Source organism: Calypte anna, chromosome 3, assembly GCF_003957555.1.
Source record: "Calypte anna isolate BGI_N300 chromosome 3, bCalAnn1_v1.p, whole genome shotgun sequence".
NCBI classification, from domain to species: Eukaryota; Metazoa; Chordata; class Aves; order Apodiformes; family Trochilidae; genus Calypte; species Calypte anna.
The window spans coordinates 89,611,039-89,628,419 of NC_044246.1; positions in this window are offsets into that span (position 1 = coordinate 89,611,039).

Consider the following 17,381-nt stretch of genomic DNA (forward strand, 5'->3'; position numbering starts at 1 on the left):
CTGGGCAACAGCAACTGCAGCCAGAGAAAGGAGTGAAAAACGTGAGGGAAACAAACCTGCAGACACTGAGGCCCATGGATAAGGACAAGGAATGTCTTCCAGGCAGTGGAGCAGAGTCTCCTGCAGCCAGAGGGCAGGACTTGTGACTCTGTGTGGGACCCTCACTGGAGTCCCCATGAAAGAACCCATGCTGGGAAGGACCTCACGCTGGAACAGGAAGAGTGAGAGGAGGAGGAGGAGGAGGAGGAAGGAGCAGCAGAGATGAACTGTGATGAACCAACCACAGCACCCATTCCCCTGCACCACTGGGGCAGAGAAAATCAGGAATAAAGTTGAGCCTGGGAAGAAGACAGAGGGAAAGTGCTTTAAGATTCAGTTTTTATATTCCTCCTTATGCTGCTTTCATCTTGACTGATAATAAATAGAAACTAATTTCCCAAGCCAAAACTGTTTAGCCCATGCCTGTAATTGCCAAGTGATCTCCTTGTCCACATATCAAGGTAAGGTATCTTACCCTCCTGGGTAAGATAAAACTGGGAGTAAAGGAGAGAAATTTAGGTTTGGGAAAAGAAAGTAAAATAGGGTTAACGAAATAGTAAGTAGTCACACTAATAAAAATGATCACGGAAATTATAGAAAGTTAGGGGTAGGGACCTCAAAAGATCATCTAAGCAGACAAACATATATAGCCATGCAAACACGGAACCTGCACTCATCATTGAGTCATTACTTTTCAATCAGAGAAGTCCCAAACTGGACTCGGCAGCAGACAGAAGTGCGGGAGTCCCGCGTCCCGGTGGCAGCGTCCCCATAAGCCTTGGAGCTGCCACAGCGGTGCTACTGAGGAAGGCAGGAGAAGGCAAACAGTCCCAGTGAAACACGTTCCCCTCTGTCGAGGAAAGAGGATGCAGGAACATCAGCAGAGGGAGACATGACCAACAAAGACACCGCAGCCCGGGGTGCCACGGCAACCCTCCCCGAGGCGCCATCCCGCACCGCTCCCGGTGGTTGCACCGCTCCTGCGAGCAACCCCGGGCAGGAGCGCTGTGATTGGTCCGTGTGGGTCACATGACCCCCCCCCCTCCCCAGGCCCCTCACCGCCCTTCGTGCCCGGCACAGGCACCGCGGGGTGGGAGGGATCGGGAGGGTCGGGGCAGTGCGGGTCCGGGATTGTTCGTCCTGGCACTCTCAAGCCAGGATATCGATCCAGGCCATTTTTTAATATTTTCCTTTCCATTATCCAGATGAGGAGAGAAGTGATAAAGCAGCCTTGGTGGGCACCTGGCATCCTGCCAGGGTCAACCCAACCAAAGTTCCAGAACATGCAGAAGAATGGCAATGAGCACTGCTATAAACTTTTACATATACAGTTGCAGCACTCGCATAGTAAAGGTATTAAATAGTTTGCAACTCAATGTCTGCAGGTAAAAAAACAGGTGCTAGCTAGGCTTTTCCGTCAACACTAAAAATAAACATTAAATAAAAATTCTCTCAAAATAGAGAAAGAAAGGTGGGTGGGTTTGTTTTCTTGTTTTTTTGTTTTTGGTTTTTTTTTGTTGGTTTTTTTTTTTTTTTTTTAACCAGAATACTTAGAAAAACCCTTTATCATTATCATCTAGGACAATTAAATTTTTATGGAAGGATATTCCAAATTGCCTATGCTGTATGACACGTTGCATCATTACTACACATCAATAAAACTTTTCAATAAAAATAGAATACAGATGAGTGCTATGAGTTGTTTTCCAAAACTTCCACTCCACATTTTAAGCAAAACTATAAGTTTGATGAAAGGAATATTTTAAATTTAGATCATATTTATAAAAGTCATCAGTGATAGTAATAAAAACAACAGTTCACCTGAAACTAGTACTAAACATGAAGAGAGTTCAGTGTATAATTTTGGTGTAACACCAAATGAAGGAAATTTTACAGAATAATATAAATGGAGAAATGGATAGTTATAAAAGTTTTTTTCCATATAAATGGAAGGATGTATAGAACAGGAATTGACAGAGATAGCTCTTGGAGTCCAATGTTCATTGTTTTGCATAATACCTGGCTAATGAAAAGGAGAACAGGCTTAGTGTATTCAAAACCACCAAACTAATTTTTTTCCCCTGTGCTTATGTTAGAGGACAATATTAAAATAATAAATTGAAGAAATGATCTGAAAAAAAACCCCAAAAAGTACTTGAACAAGTGTAAAGGCAAGATACTACTTTGAAAGATGGATGTGAAAGGCCTAAGTATGGGTTTGTTTGTATAGGAGTCTGGGACTCATTAGGAGTCTGGGTTATTTTCATTGCAGCTCAGCAATTTCAAAGCAGCAGATCAGGAACTATAAACAAGAGTCTAGCTTGCAAAAACCAGAAATGGATCTTTTAAATTCATCTCAGGATTTGATAATAAGGCGCCACACTTCAAACATCTGTAGAATATCTGGGTAAAATTCGGAGGGGACCAGAGCAAATTATTGGAAGTCTAGCACCTATTTAGTAGGAAGAACTGTCTGACTGTGTTTAGCTTACAAAGAGGAGGAAGGGCATAGGACTAAATAAGTGTTTCCAACACATAAAAGATGCTGCTAAGTAGCAGAAAATAGTATTTTCTTCCTGCCTGTTGCAGTTAGAACAGACTGACAGACTTGTATCATTGAAGACTGCCTAAATGCAGTCTGTAAAACCTCATACTGTTAAGGAGAATGAAGCAACAGAGTTGACATTTAGAAGAACTGCAGAGCCTCCAGTAATGATCTCCAGTAATGGTACCAGGTGGATGTCTGTGGAAACTGTCAGGGATTTGATAAGGGATATCAAAATGCAATTAATGATGTACCAAGACTGTAAGTGCATCCTTAGATGCATGGCGTTTATGAGCTTAATAAGCTATCTCATTTTCCTTGTTTGCTGGGGTCTTCTTTTTCTGTGTCATTATGAAACAGGTTGCCATATTGTGCTTGTAACCGGTTTTGTAGGCAAGAAAATACTGATAAAAATAATAGCTAAATCACATTATTTTTGTGGGGAATTCTGTAATAATGTGTGTATGCAGGGGAGAAGTTGGACCAGAATATATGTTCTAGCAAAGCAGTCAAAAACAGGTTCACAATTATGCTTTAACACAACATACAATGAAATATTAGAAACGCAGTGAAAATGTGTTAAAACACTTTGCTGTGGTAATTTTTATGAGGTAAATTTTTATGTTGTGTGATGAACCATGAGGGTGTCTCACACCTCTTATTACACATTGTGTCTTGATGTTGTAGTATAGCACCCGGAAATAACAAAAAAGCTACAGAGCCCTCCATACAGTAGCTTAGTTAAATATGCTTCAGGTTTTGTGAGAAATGAAAACAGAATCTAATATAGTAACTAACATTTCTACAGCATGTCTAGCCACTGACATCGTGTAACCAAGTGAATATTCAATCTTTTTTCTTCCGGGCTTCAGGCAGAGGGCAGCAGTGCACTGCACAGCTTCCCTCTGGTATCTCAGTTACTCACACTGTGCTGAAAAATGCCACATAAAAGTATTGCAAGATATCAAAACAACATCAAATAATTTTTTTCTACCATTTCACACTGTCTGTGATAGTCCATCCTGGTAAAAGTTATGTCTTTAGTTTTTCACTGCTTTCTTTTCATTTGGCTTACAAAGCTACAGTATGAGATGGAACCTGTTTCCTCTTCCAGGACTGCAGTTCATACAGTCTGTTATGTGTTCACACAATACTGTTATGTGTCTTCCATAATTCACTCTAAATGGTCTCTCTGTGAAATATTTAGTTGAATTCAAAGCAGACACACCCCACTGAATTTTAGAATTTTAATTGGTAAACCTCAGTTAAGAGAATAGCTCCTATAGGGCCCTGGCAACTCAGTAGGAAGAGATAGGCATCTCCAAAGGTCAACAAAAATACTATATTCTTTTCTAAACTGCATTGTTTAAATTTTTTTGCCTTGGTTTTGAAGTCAATGCTAAGGACAGCCTTACTGAACCCTGTTCTCTTATGCATCATTCAACAGTGCACCGGGTCTGGATGGGATGGAGTTAATTTTCTTTGCAGCAACCTATATGGTTCAGTGTTTTAGATTTCTGACTCAAATAGTGATGCTAATGCAGTGGTCTGTTAGCTACAGGTAAGCAGAGCTTATGCTACATCAAGGTTCTCTTTTTCTCACTCCCCCATGTTAGTGAGTAGGCTGGGGGGGAAGAAGTTGGGGGACTTCTGGGACAGCTGACCAGAGTTGGCTAAAGGGTTATTGAGTGCAATATGATGCTGTGCTCAGCAATAAATCAGGGAGGTTGCCTCTCCAAAGAACACACTGCTTAGAGGTTGGCTGAGCATTGATTTGCTTGAAGAAGGTGATGACCCTTTACAATACTCACTCCACCCTGCCCCAGGCTTTTCTTCAGTTGTTAAACCATCTTTATCTTGACTCCTGAACTTTTCTTGTGTTTGCTCTTCCCATTGTCTCCCCCTGTCATGATGGGGTGGAGGGGGGTGAGCAAGCAGCTGAGTAAGTGCTTAGTTGCTGTTCACCATCAACCCACAACAAGCAATTGTTTGAATATTTGTGTCCAAGACCACCTGAAAACCTGTATAGGTTTCACCTAGTCATCTCTAGGTGAAAGACTGAGTTTTAGCTAGAAATCCTGGAATTTCTCAAGGGAGAATAATCATGTGTAAAGTTAGTAATACTAGGATTTTTCTTCTGTTGGTTTTGAAAGCTGGAATATACAAGGCACACATTAGATGTCCTGGAGAAAATTATCTCTTCTGTGTGGCACCTTGCTAGTGGGCAGATTAGCAGATAATGTGTTTTAATGCAGATTCTGTGTTCTGGAGGAAGCTTTTTATATTTAAGTATTTTATTGGCTACAGACATGCTTTTACATGAGGTAGCATCAGTGGGTTGTTCAAGTCCAGCCCATTCTCCGACAGAACTCAGTGAGCACATCATTACAGGGTCATTAGTAACATTATTTGTACCTCCTAGAAAACTGGAATGTTTCACACTGAACTTGCAGTCACAGTTACAGCTGAACCATACTGAAAGTAAGAAGAGTCTCACAATGAAGCTACACCATAAGGTGCTGTATATTGTGCAGCAAATCAATATAGATTTACAGCAGAGTTATATACTAAGCTTCTTTATATTATACATTAAATCACTAAGACACACAGTCAGGTTCACTTTTAAGGTCCCATGTAATATATGATAAATCAGCAAGTTACATCATGCACCTTGCATTATTTGGGCCTACATTTTTGTGGTCATAGGCAGGTAAAGTTAAGGAAAATGGAAAATCACTTTGAGGATTTACATAGGACTTGGTCACCTTTTGCTAAATCAAACTTGTGCTTCTTTTGGGATGTTCACAATGCTGCTTGGAAACATAATAGCTCTGCAAAACACAGGGATGTTTTAACAAAAGGCTGTTTAACAGTGAGATGGTTTCTATAGTGTAGGTATTCTGCACAACGCTCCATCACTGATAAAATACTGTCCTCACTAGACAGTGAGGATGAAATAATCCTGGGGCTCTGTAGGTTGCCTTAGCAGCATGACCACTCATTAAATTAAAAGCTGAAAATATAACTTTCAGCTATATTTTGTGGATATTTTGCAATTCAGGGAAGTCTTTTCAAGAGACTGGCAAAACAGTATTTGCAAGAAACTATGTGAAAATATCAGTTTAAAACTTTAGTTTTGTTCTGATGGGTCATTGCAGATCCTAGTCACTAATATTTTCATAATATTTTTTAGTTAGAACTTGGGGGAATACTCTTAAGCATATATATGCTTACAGAAGTGCTTATACTGTAGGTGTGGTGTGCTGGAGGTTGGAAGAGGAAAGGAGAAATTAATGCAGATGAACAGGCATTAATAAAACCAGTAGAATGTAAAAGAAAAGATGATGTTTACCACAGGAAAGCAAAAGAAAATGAAGAGAGATTTGACGGTTGCTTCAGGCAAAAAAGGGTTCATCGTTCACCTATCTGAATACCTGGGGCATGACTAAACAACAAAATGGGTGGGAAGGATGCACCTAGAGGCAGGTTCCAAATTGAAGTTACTTTGGAGAGGGCTTACAAGACTTTGGGAGTTTAGTATGTTGATGGAACTTTATCACTCAATGCAGGCTTTTTACCTTGAAAAATTTGTTGTAATCTGTGTCAAATGATGTCATTTCACCAAAGCATTGAATACTAGTAATAGAAACCATTTAGACACCATTAATTACTTGGTCTAACCATTGTCTTCTCTAGAGTTCATTAAATGATGATTAAATGATGACTTCACCTGTTGTTTTAGAACGGGTCTAAGCCTGAAAGGGACACTGCATGCTGTGGGACCAGTGTGTGATCTATACCAACTCACTGAAGTCAGGCTCTATAGTGGCATCCTGCAGACAGCAGTTATTGGTCTGCTCAGCTGCTGCTTTAGCTGAGTCCTGCTGCATCTGAGAAGCCCAAAGCTTTCTGCTCTGTCCCACAGGTGTTGGCTTGCAGCTAAAATGCTCCTTTTCATCCCCTTGCCTCAGTATGTGATTCCAGGAATGACAGAGTAGTCTGTCATTTGGATCAGGGCCCAGCCAAAGGGACTCTCAGTATCCACTGACCAATGCATTGCTTATTTTATTTCTTTCTCATGCAGGATAAAAAGTATTTAATGTGTTTTTAAATCTAGAGTCCATACAGGCCACCTCTTGGAGCCTATGTGTAGCCTTTGGTATGCCAAGCACTTAGAAGGCCAGTAAAATATCCGTTTTGTCATTTTTCTTGTTGTACTACTCAACCCAAATGCTCGGTGCTGATTTCTGAAGCATCTGTGTGGAATGACCAGGGAAATGTTAATGCCATCTTGCATTGTTTTCATATAGTCTTGAAATGCCACAAAGAATCAATGAATTGTTTTTGTGGATCTGGGTTACTTGCCCAGAGGGAAGTATGTATTTGGAAAGCCTGCATTACCCACCTTGCTGCTGTAATGAACAGAAATGGATATTACTACCACCTGCTTCTCCTGGTAGCAAGGGAACAGATTTTTCTATTGATCCTATCAGAACAAACTGTGCAGCTCACTCTAGTTGTATGAGATACACTACTGTCTATCTACATAAATGGAGATCTTCAAAAATAGTAGCATGCAAAGTAAAACATATTATACACATAATTTCTTTTAAAAGTGAAGTTAGTTGTTTTTTTCTTGTAGAGCCATACATTAAAAAAAAAAAAGAAGGCAAGTCTATATGCCCTTGTGACATTATATCTTACTTTAGGGACAAGAAATATTTAGAGAATGAAATTTAAATTTGGAACTCCAAACTGCACAAATCCAAGTTGGCAGTCAGAGGTTATCATCATCTTAATTTTTTCTCATTTCATAGATGACTATCCCAGCAGCTGTGTGCATCCTGCCACCACCTGTGAAGGTTCTTGTCCAGTAAATTTCAGAGTGCAGTGTCTAGTTTCTGTAGCAAGGAAATATTTACCAAATGATCCCACAATATTTATTTTGTAGGTGTGAGGTCTAACAGAATGATGATACAGTTTGGTATTTTGCTGGTTTTACTGGCCTGATTTCAGAGATTGAGAAGACTCACACAGTTGGTGGAATTTACATTTGTATCCAGCTTAGTTTGTCCAGTGGCTACAAGTGTACCTCCAAAAATCCTGAAAGCACAAGAGGCTTTTAGTTTAAAGTTTCTTGGGTAATAAAAGAAATAAGTCTGAGTTTTAACTTTGTAATGTCTCTTGCTGACTTGCAAATCTTAAAGTACTACTAATATCCATATTACTTCATTTTAGTAAGGCCAAGTTTTTCAAATAAGTCTTGTTTGCAACAGAACCATAAATATATTTTTTCCTACATCAGTGGTACAAGTGGAGATTGGAAGATGAAGAAACAGATGATTAAGCAGCATAGTATGAAGCCTAAACCAATTGTAAAATGTAATTGCCAGCTACAAAGAAAGAAAATAATTTCAAGACTGTATTTATTCTCATTGATTTCCTTTTTTTTTTTTTTTCCCTCTGGATTTTGGTCTTGGGAAGAAGAGAAATGAAAATATTACTTTCTTAGTCTTCTGTCTGTGGATCATTTGTGTGTTAAGCATGTATGGTTTCCTCCATTCAAGAATAAAACTTTTAAATACTTATATATTCCCTTATATCAATTTAAATCAGAGCTATTGTCATAATTGTTATTAATTATACTGTTAAAAACTATGTAAAATTAAGAGGTTTAAAAGTATCCATTTTTCATCATACTTTTTTTAAACTTTTCCTTGATCTGTTATAGTGTAGACACCAGCTATGTGTATTTAATTGTAAAACCAGCTTGAGCAGACACCATAATTTAGAATTAATTGCAGAAGAGAAAAAAGTTTTGGGCTGTTTCCTATCCAGTGCAAGGGGCTGATTCCCTTCCATGTCCTGTCTCTCCTCTGTCAGCACAAGCTACAGTCAAGGACCTCTCGCCTGATCTCCCCTTGGCAGGCTTCTCCTGCTCATCCCTTATTACTGCCCTCCTGGGATGGCCTAAGCTCTGGCAGCGAGTTGCACCTTCCCTAGCTGCAGTCCGAATACTTGAGAGAGAAAGGGTTTCTGTCTTCTGCCATACGTCAGATATATGGCCTCTGCCTAAAGCCCACATATTCCTGCATCGACTGCGGCGCTCCTGAGCGTGTCGCTTACTTCACCCCTTTGCCTCGGCACTTGGGGCTGCTCTGCATGGCTCATGATTTGTACTGCATCAGCCTGCAAATTGGGCATTACAGCTGAATGTGGAAATAGGAGGAGATATAAGGGAAGAAAAGCAGATGTTTTTTACTGTGCTTGCAGTTGCATGTCTGCAGGCAAGCAAGAAGAGAAGCTGCAATCATAAGCAATTTGGGAATGAAGCCCATGCTCTCTAGTAATGAATAAATTCTAATAAGCAAGGTGCTTGAAGACAGAAGTATGTGGCTTATAATCTATGTAGCTATTTATGAAACGGCATGCTTTCACCATATAATGAATAGTTACATAAAGGTCTTAGAAATAAATGTCAAAAATGTTTCAGCCAAAAACCAGAAGTATTTCACTCCTCTGAAAGTTTCCCTGTTTGGGTTTTCACAAACAGTGGAGGTAAAGTTTGTCTACATGGATGCATGGTAGTCTGAGCCTCCATTTGGGAGGCTGATGCATTGCAGACTGTTAAGTAGCACTGTTGCCACAAATCAAATAAATGTCTAATTACTAGCTATGTGTTCTGCAGAGCTACTTCATGTTGTCAACAAAAGCATTTAGTATTTGTGGAGGCTTTTATACTTTTATTTTCCTAATCAAGAAGAAGGAATCTGACAGGTTCATTCCTCTTTTTTGAAGGATTCTCAGGGTGTAGCTGCAACTGTGTTAATTAGTGGCAGTCTATGCAGAATAAATTACTGTTATCAACTTCTATTTAGAATTTTTAAATTATCTCTAAATCTCACCAGAGGACAAAAAAGACTTAGGAATATTGAGTTTTTTTAATCAAAGTGGGTTTCTAGCATTTCCAGTTTTACAATCCTTCTCTATGTTGTGGAGTTTTGAGTGTGAAAACACTGACTTGCAAAACTGTAATAATAATCCTATTTTATTTCTTGCTTTTAATATTAATTAGTTGCTTATATAATCTCAAGTGTGTGAATATGAATATATTTTTGGCTCAGGAAAAGAGTTAAGTCATAACTGAATGCATGAACAATACAGGCAGGACGAGTTAATATTAGTATTGTATATTAATGATATTACCAGGCATTAGAATCTATATAATTCTGATGGACCATTGTCTTGCAACAAACAGAATGTTTCCATCCCCAATATAATAGCACCTTCATTATAATATTTTTTTCTGAATGTCCACTCCCAAGATATTATTGTGTTCTCACTAAACTTCTTCTAACATTCTCTTCAGCCTCAGGCAAAAACAATAATTAATGACAAGACTTGACTGGTGTACAGCTCCACACTAAACCAGGTTGCCTCTTCTCAACTCTGCCAGTTACCTTCTGTCTGATCTTCAGCAATTTCTCAGATTGATTCTTGTTAAAATTGAATGTCATGAAAACTGTTTCGAAGCTGATTAATTGAAATTTATGGTGCTGTGGGACTCTCAGGATCTTTGGTCTAAACAAAGATCTGCTAGAGATAAATCAGGACATTAAGGTAAAATTTGCTCTACAGGAATCATTTTCCCTTCTGTAAAACCTTTTAAAGTGTCTACACTTAAAAAAAAATATTAGAAAGGAATGCAAAAAATACTGATTTAAGGCTAGGTCTATACTAAAATAGTTTTATGATAATGTGGTGCTAGTTGCAGGTATTGGTGTTATACCAGAGAGGGCATGAAGTCAGGGAGAAAGATTATCTTTAATAGATAAACTCAAAATCTTTTTTTTTATTTTATAAAAAAACTCATGCATTTTTTTAAGATGAAGCTTGCCTATTTTTTGTAAGCTACATCAGTTGGTCTAAAAAATTACTGCAGCACCTAAAAAATTCAGAATACCTAGCAGTACAGCTTTCTGTAATACTTGTAGTTGTAAATTTTAATGTTAACACAACTATACTGGGTGAAAAATGTGTTTTGCTAGTGTGTTTCAGTTTGTTGGAGTGAAGGTAGACATGTTACTCTGTCAAAAGATGTATCTAACTTAGAAATGTCTCTTGTTAACAGCTGTACAATAACTCTTCTCCTAACATCAGATAAGCCCATGGTCTTTCATTTCTCTTCTCTTTTCCTTTCCTGAGATTGTCCCGGTTTATTTAGATTTGAGTGGTTCTCACTGCTGTTACATTTCCAAGAATTTTATTGCACCACTCCATTGCTGAAATCACAATATATCAAGCAGTTGATGGCTTCTCAAACAAACTTTTTTTAGATTGAAAGCCTTTCTGCAGGAAAGTTAAAGGAAGTTAGTTAAAACGCTTCAGCAGATCAATGCTGCTGCAGTGCACAAAGTTTCAACTGTAGAGGGATTTACAGATCAAAACAAAAAGCCAAATATTGTGCAGAGTTGAGTAAGAGTCCTCAGAAGAGAAAGACATTTCTCACTCCAGTAAACAAGTTGGCAGCTATATCAGCACAAGTATACATTTCATGTAGGCCTTCAAAAATAGCTCATGTGTCAGTGATCTCATTAGTTCATTTGGGAGACCCCAAATATGCATAAACTTGTGCAATGCGTGAAAACAACAAAGAAATGGTACAACAATTCCAGCAATACTCTTGCTCCCACATTCTTTAGTCTGGCAAATATTTTGTCAAGAAATGAGTGAGCATACTTGCTTAGGAGGGTACAGATGCAGTCATTGAACTCCTCTTGCTTTTGTGAGGAAATGTGACAATGAGTTTCAGCTGATTTTCCAAATTTAATGAGAAAGGTACTTTTTCCCTTGGGGCATTATAGTCCCCCTTACCTTCACTAAAGTCCTCCCCCCTCACCCACACCAAGTGTTTTTGTAGGTCCCTTGAGCCCACAACAAGGGCTGCTCTGCCAGCCTGTGCTCTGCTTCAGACTTGAGAATCCACATGCATATGCTCCTGCTCATATCAGTTTTTACAGGAGTAGATGGAAGCCTGGGCTGGATTTAAAGCCAAATTTCAAGAGACAACAGTCAGTTGCTAATAGACATGCCTTAACATTTTCCTTCTCTATTGCCTTTTGTCTATATAGGTATAATATATCAACATGAAAGAAAGGATGCCATATTGAATTGTCCTCAGAAAAGGTAAAAAAAAACCCCAAACCCTGGATGTTATAACAAATAATTTTTTCTTATTATCTTTTTGCTATTGGCATAGTCATAAAACTGTTGAAGACTGTGTATGGAGTAGATGAGCAATCTTTGTAAACAAAAGATTCAGAACCATATACTAGTAATGCAAGAAAAGAGAGCAAAAAAGGAAAAGAATACTTTTGGAGTGAAGATTTAGTTGAGTCCAAAACACAAGCACATCTGACTTAGCTCCAGAGAAGAATTTGTGTAACTAAAAAATGTTCTGGTTTGGTCCAATAATAACATTTGCTTAATAAAATACTATTTCCCTCTATAAACTTACCTCATGAGTAGTTGTTAGGGTCTATCTTTGCATAGTGTAAGGAGAGGAAAACAGAAATATTCCTCTAAAAAACTACAGTGAATTGTGCCATTGCTTGAATCCATTTGTAGACAGCATAACTCCATTCCAAGTGAAAAGAGAAGGTCTCTATGTCACACTCAGATATCCAAGGAAAAGCACTAAGCAGCTCTTACACAGAGAGCAGTTTGCTGCTTTCTCTCCACTAGAGAGAGGTGGGGGAACCTTCTTGGTGTGGCATCCTTGTTTCTTCTGCCAGGAGCCCTGGTGCTCCTTTCTACTTGTCTGGAAATACAAACAAAGATGCTTTCAGAACTGGGTTGGCTTCCATGTTTCGAAACATATTTTATAGATCATTTTATATCTTATATTGAAACTCAAACTGGGGGCAGTGGAAGAGATAATAATATTTTCCTTTGTCTGTACTTTTAAAATGTTTGAGTTGTAAGATAAGGCCTCAAATCCTTTTATTATGCATTTATTAACATGTCAGCTTTCTTCATATTAATATGGCTTCAAATCTTACATCGGATATGCCTTTTTGTCTTACCTGATAAAATTGCCAGGACAACCAGTAATTAAACCATTGAAAAACATACCTTTTGAAATTTAATGTGTCTTTATTATTAGAGTTGATTGCCTTGACAATGACCTAATATTTTACAAAATTTTTAAACTGAAGATTATATTTTGAGATTTTGCAGTTTTTTAAACATAAATTTTGCACCTTATAACAATGTTAGTTAGGGTTTTCTTTGGTTTTTTTGTTTTTGTTTTTGTTTTTGTTTTTGTTTTTAATTTTTGTTTTTTTTTTTAATTTTTGTTTTTTTTCCTTGCTTCTCTCCCTCCCCGCTCCTGTCAATTTTGTTTCTTTCCTTAAGGAAGGGTACTGTAAGATTGAATTGAGATCAAACTAATAAAGTCCCATAGATATGAATCCAAAAAGTATAGCTTTCTGATGATGCCACTGAGCTAGGGAAATAGAATTTTATTGATTTTTTTTTTTATTTTTATACTGTCTTATGAAGTTTTTTTTAAAAAATATCATTTGCCATTACATTTTATTGGATTTAATAGAAAACTTCAAACATCTACAGTCTGAAATTGTCTCTCATATTTGACAGTGCTTTCCTTAAAGTTACTACACTTGCAAGGGAAAAGACTGGCACAATATACTTCTGATTAAGCCATCCACCTGTCTGAGGGAAGGGCTGAGCCTGCAGAATGCAGATGGAAGTGGGGGCTCTCTCTGCAGCCAGATGGGCTGCTTGCTGGCTCTTTAAATGTTTGCAATAAGGCCTTGAGAGCAACTAGGGATAGACAGGGCAAAACACAGATATTTGAGGGAAAACAATTAATGGAATGCTTGGGAAAGTGGAATATTTCTGTTTTCCAGTGTTTGTTTCTTCCCCTCATCCCCTTCTTTTCAATTTTTTGATTGCACTTTATAGAATTACATTCAGATGCCTGAATGTGGGAGGATAGAAAAGATAAGCACAAGAAACAGAGGGCTAAACACTTTATATTCTTCCATAAAAATTCAGATATACATTCAGACATTTTACCACGTTTTTCTAATTTTCTGATTTGGGCAGATGTATAAAACTCCAGTTTATTTATTTGTGTAACTCAGAGGACTTTCTCGTGTATCTGCAGCAGAAAGCAGCAGAGAAAAGAGCATTTAAAGCACATACAGTATATTTTATTTCTTAAAGCTGTTTTCTCAAGCTGAGGAATATTTTCTCATCTCTTTGTCTTTTCTTCAGTTCTGTTTTCCTGTAGATCTAAATTAATTTTGAATCATCCTAAAAAAAAACACGTTGTGGTTATCAGTAACTCCCAAAATTCAGGTGGAGCTGTTTTGAATATTTTCTCTTCTCCACTGAACTAATTCTGATGAGCATCAGCTTCAGCCAGTTTGAGGTGTGTGGCTGGACTATGTCAGTCTTGGTCTTCCCTGTACAAAGAGAACAGTCATCTCATCTTGAGATGTAGGAAATGTGGGTGTCTAACCTAGTTGTCCTGGTTCCTAGTCCTTGATTTTGATGCATCTGGTCTGTTACAGACTTCAGGTTTGAGATTAGATGAATTGTACCCTATCATATTTATATTTTTTCCAGTCACTATAAAGAGAGCCTAACTAATTCAGTCATTTGGAATATAAGCATCTTCATTTGAACAGATTGATGCAGCTCATCTAATCTACCTGTATATTTTATGTAGATGTGGTAAAAATACCCAATTTATGTAAGTGAAATAGAAAAACTCTGCCAGGACTCTTTCAGCTCCAGCAAACTGTTTAGCATGTGGGTCACTACTGAATTATCCAGCAGACATGCAATATACCAAAACTTTCCTATGGAGCCAAATGTATTCAGACTGAAGAGCTGATATTTGGATCAATAATGGCAATCCAAATAAAAAGTGTGTTTGTTTTTTGAATTATGCATGTCCTGTTAAATTATACTCTTCTCTGCATGGAAAAATGTCAGACAAGACATTAACAAGACAATAAGGTTCAAAATCACTTTCCAAATACTCAGGTTTTCAGCTGGAAAAGGCACTCCAGAGCACTTTTCTTCATTAGACTACGACCAACAAACTATTCCTAATATCTGAAATGATTTGCAGAAATATAAAACTGATTAATCCTCAGCAAAGGGTGCTTTGGTTTGCTTATGTGCATCTTTTCTGTGGTACTTCATGAAAGATAAATATGTCTAGGCTTTTGCAGAAAGTAAAAATGTTGATGTGTAGAAACATTTCAGGAAAAGGTATTTTTTATGTCCTACCATATTTCCTTTCAGTTTTTAAAATACTTTGCATGCTGATAAAAACAAAGTACCAAAATCTAATGTGAAATTTCACCTTTTTTTGTCTTAAATCAGAGCATGATAAAGGTATTCAAATAACTGTGCAATATGCAAGTCACTGTTAGCAGTTCCCTAATGAAAGTCACGGTGTTCATAATGTCACTGTAGCATACCTATTGAATTCCCTATTAAAATTATCACAATTTGTGTTCCGTGTGTTTTAGCTCTGTTTTCTTATGTACTTGGGAAAAAAATTGTCCTGTTTCTTTGGTCCCTCCCAGATGCCTGAGTAAGGACCAATGAACCATTGTTAATATTTAATATTTCACTCATAAATTGTGAGTATTATGCTCCTCTCACAAGTATGAAAGATGCATTATGGATTTTGAAGGTCTTTTTGTTTTTATTTTTTTAAGTGAACTTAAATGTACACTTTGTAAGGAGTACCTGTTTTACTTGTTCTGTCAGGTTTCATTGCAATTTTTTAATTCAAGCAAGTGAACTTTCAGAGCCTGGCATTTTGTTGTACCTGGATGAAGCAACGAGTAGATAGGTAGGTGATGCAGAAGATGGGCTGAGATAGATCTTTTAGGATTTTTGCTTTCCCAGTGTTCAAATGTCATTTTTGTGAAATGTACAGTAAATTGTCCATATTTATTAACATAAAGAGAACATGTTTTGAAAATTACATGTTCCAAAAGTTCAACATTCTGCTGCTAAATATGCAAATACTAAAGAATTCTGCTGAAAATTACTCCATGGCTGGTGCATAAAAGGAAAGTAAGTACAACTTTTTCTCCTAAAATTCCATGAAAATATTTTTTCTTTTCATTTTCCCTGTGGTTTTTTGTTCCAAGAAATTTCAAAGAGAGATGTGATCTGTGCAGTGTTGTGGGTGAGCCAAGAATAGCCAGCACTATGAATAATGAAACAAAAGCCTTAGAAGAACTCACTTAAGTGGCTGGCTTGGGCGCAAACAGAACAGAGAGATGTAGGATTCAGGAAGATTAATGTCAGCTTTATCTTCTGACCAAGACTATTTCTCATTCAGTGTGTATCTTTTATATCTTCTATTCTCGAGTAATTCCAGGACACACCAGTTTTCAAATACACACTTTTCAGAGCAACAAGCAGTATTACGTACTAATAGCATTAATTTTGTAACAGATTTCTGTTACAGTAAAAATATACCAATACTTATATTTTTGGTAATTATTTCTTTCCTGTTGTATGTTTCTTTTACTTGCTACATTGCTAACTCCAGGAATGAGAGGGATTCATTGACTTTATAGCTCAGTTTTTTTCAAACTTTCTCTACTTGCTGGTCACTAAGGGACTTTTAGTAAAATTACAGATAACTTCAAGTATTTTGCATGCATATGGTGATATTTAGCATAGAAAAATTTCTTTCCTTTTGCTTTCTGTAACCATTTATCTGTGGGTCTTATAAGCAGTTTAAAAGTTTCAGAGAAAAAATTGATGTTTAATTTATATAACTGATTAATTGGTTAAATTTCAAAATAGATTAAATGATTTAACATTATGTATTAATATTTCTATTGATATGGAAACATAATCAGTTGAAGGATGATAAAAGTGTTAAGAGATTTTGATTTATCCATACCTTCCTTCAGGCTTTGAGAAAAGGTACTTGTACAATTCTTTACTTTTGTGATATTGACATGCATATCTGAATTTCAGAAAGTTAAGAGAGGATTTCTTTGAGCAGTACTTCTAACAAAAAGAAAAAAAAAAGCAGAAGTAGAGTTGTTATGTAGGCACGTAGAGTTGTTATGTAGGCACGTAGAGTTGTTATATAGGCACATAGAGTTGTTATGTGTAGGCATCAAAGGTTAATTATTTTTATCAGTATCTAAATAAACTGCACAGATTAAGATAAGTTATTCCAGCTAGATACAGTTTCTTGTAAAACACTGGGGTTTAGGGAGAGGTAAATTCTCAAGAGATCAAAGAAACTAAGTATAGTGGCTATGTACTGAAAAATCTGTGAAGCTGAAAAATTCTGGAGAAACTTGAAGGAATTCAGAGAAATGGAGCTTGCTAGTGAAACTCAGCCATTTTTACCTACATAACCTGGAGAGAAGAAGACGACTGGAAGCACGAGAGAGAGTCCTATCTGTAATTTGGAGAAGGAAACTGGAGGATATGTTGCTGGTCTGGCATTAAAAAAAAATACTTGAGAACCATGTGATGTTTTGTCTATTACTACTTAACACTGAAAGCTGAATTAAAAATCTCCTTAGAGGAGTACTAGGGACAAGAAAACTAAAAAGATTTTTGATAAATTTGAGCTAGATAAATTCTGAAAGTAATGATGTAGTATAGTTGTCTACAATGGCAAGGAACTGAATTAGAGAATTAAGGACAGGTTTTTCCATTATGTGGTCCTTAATAAGCAGATGCATGTGCAGGTGTCAGTGATATTAGA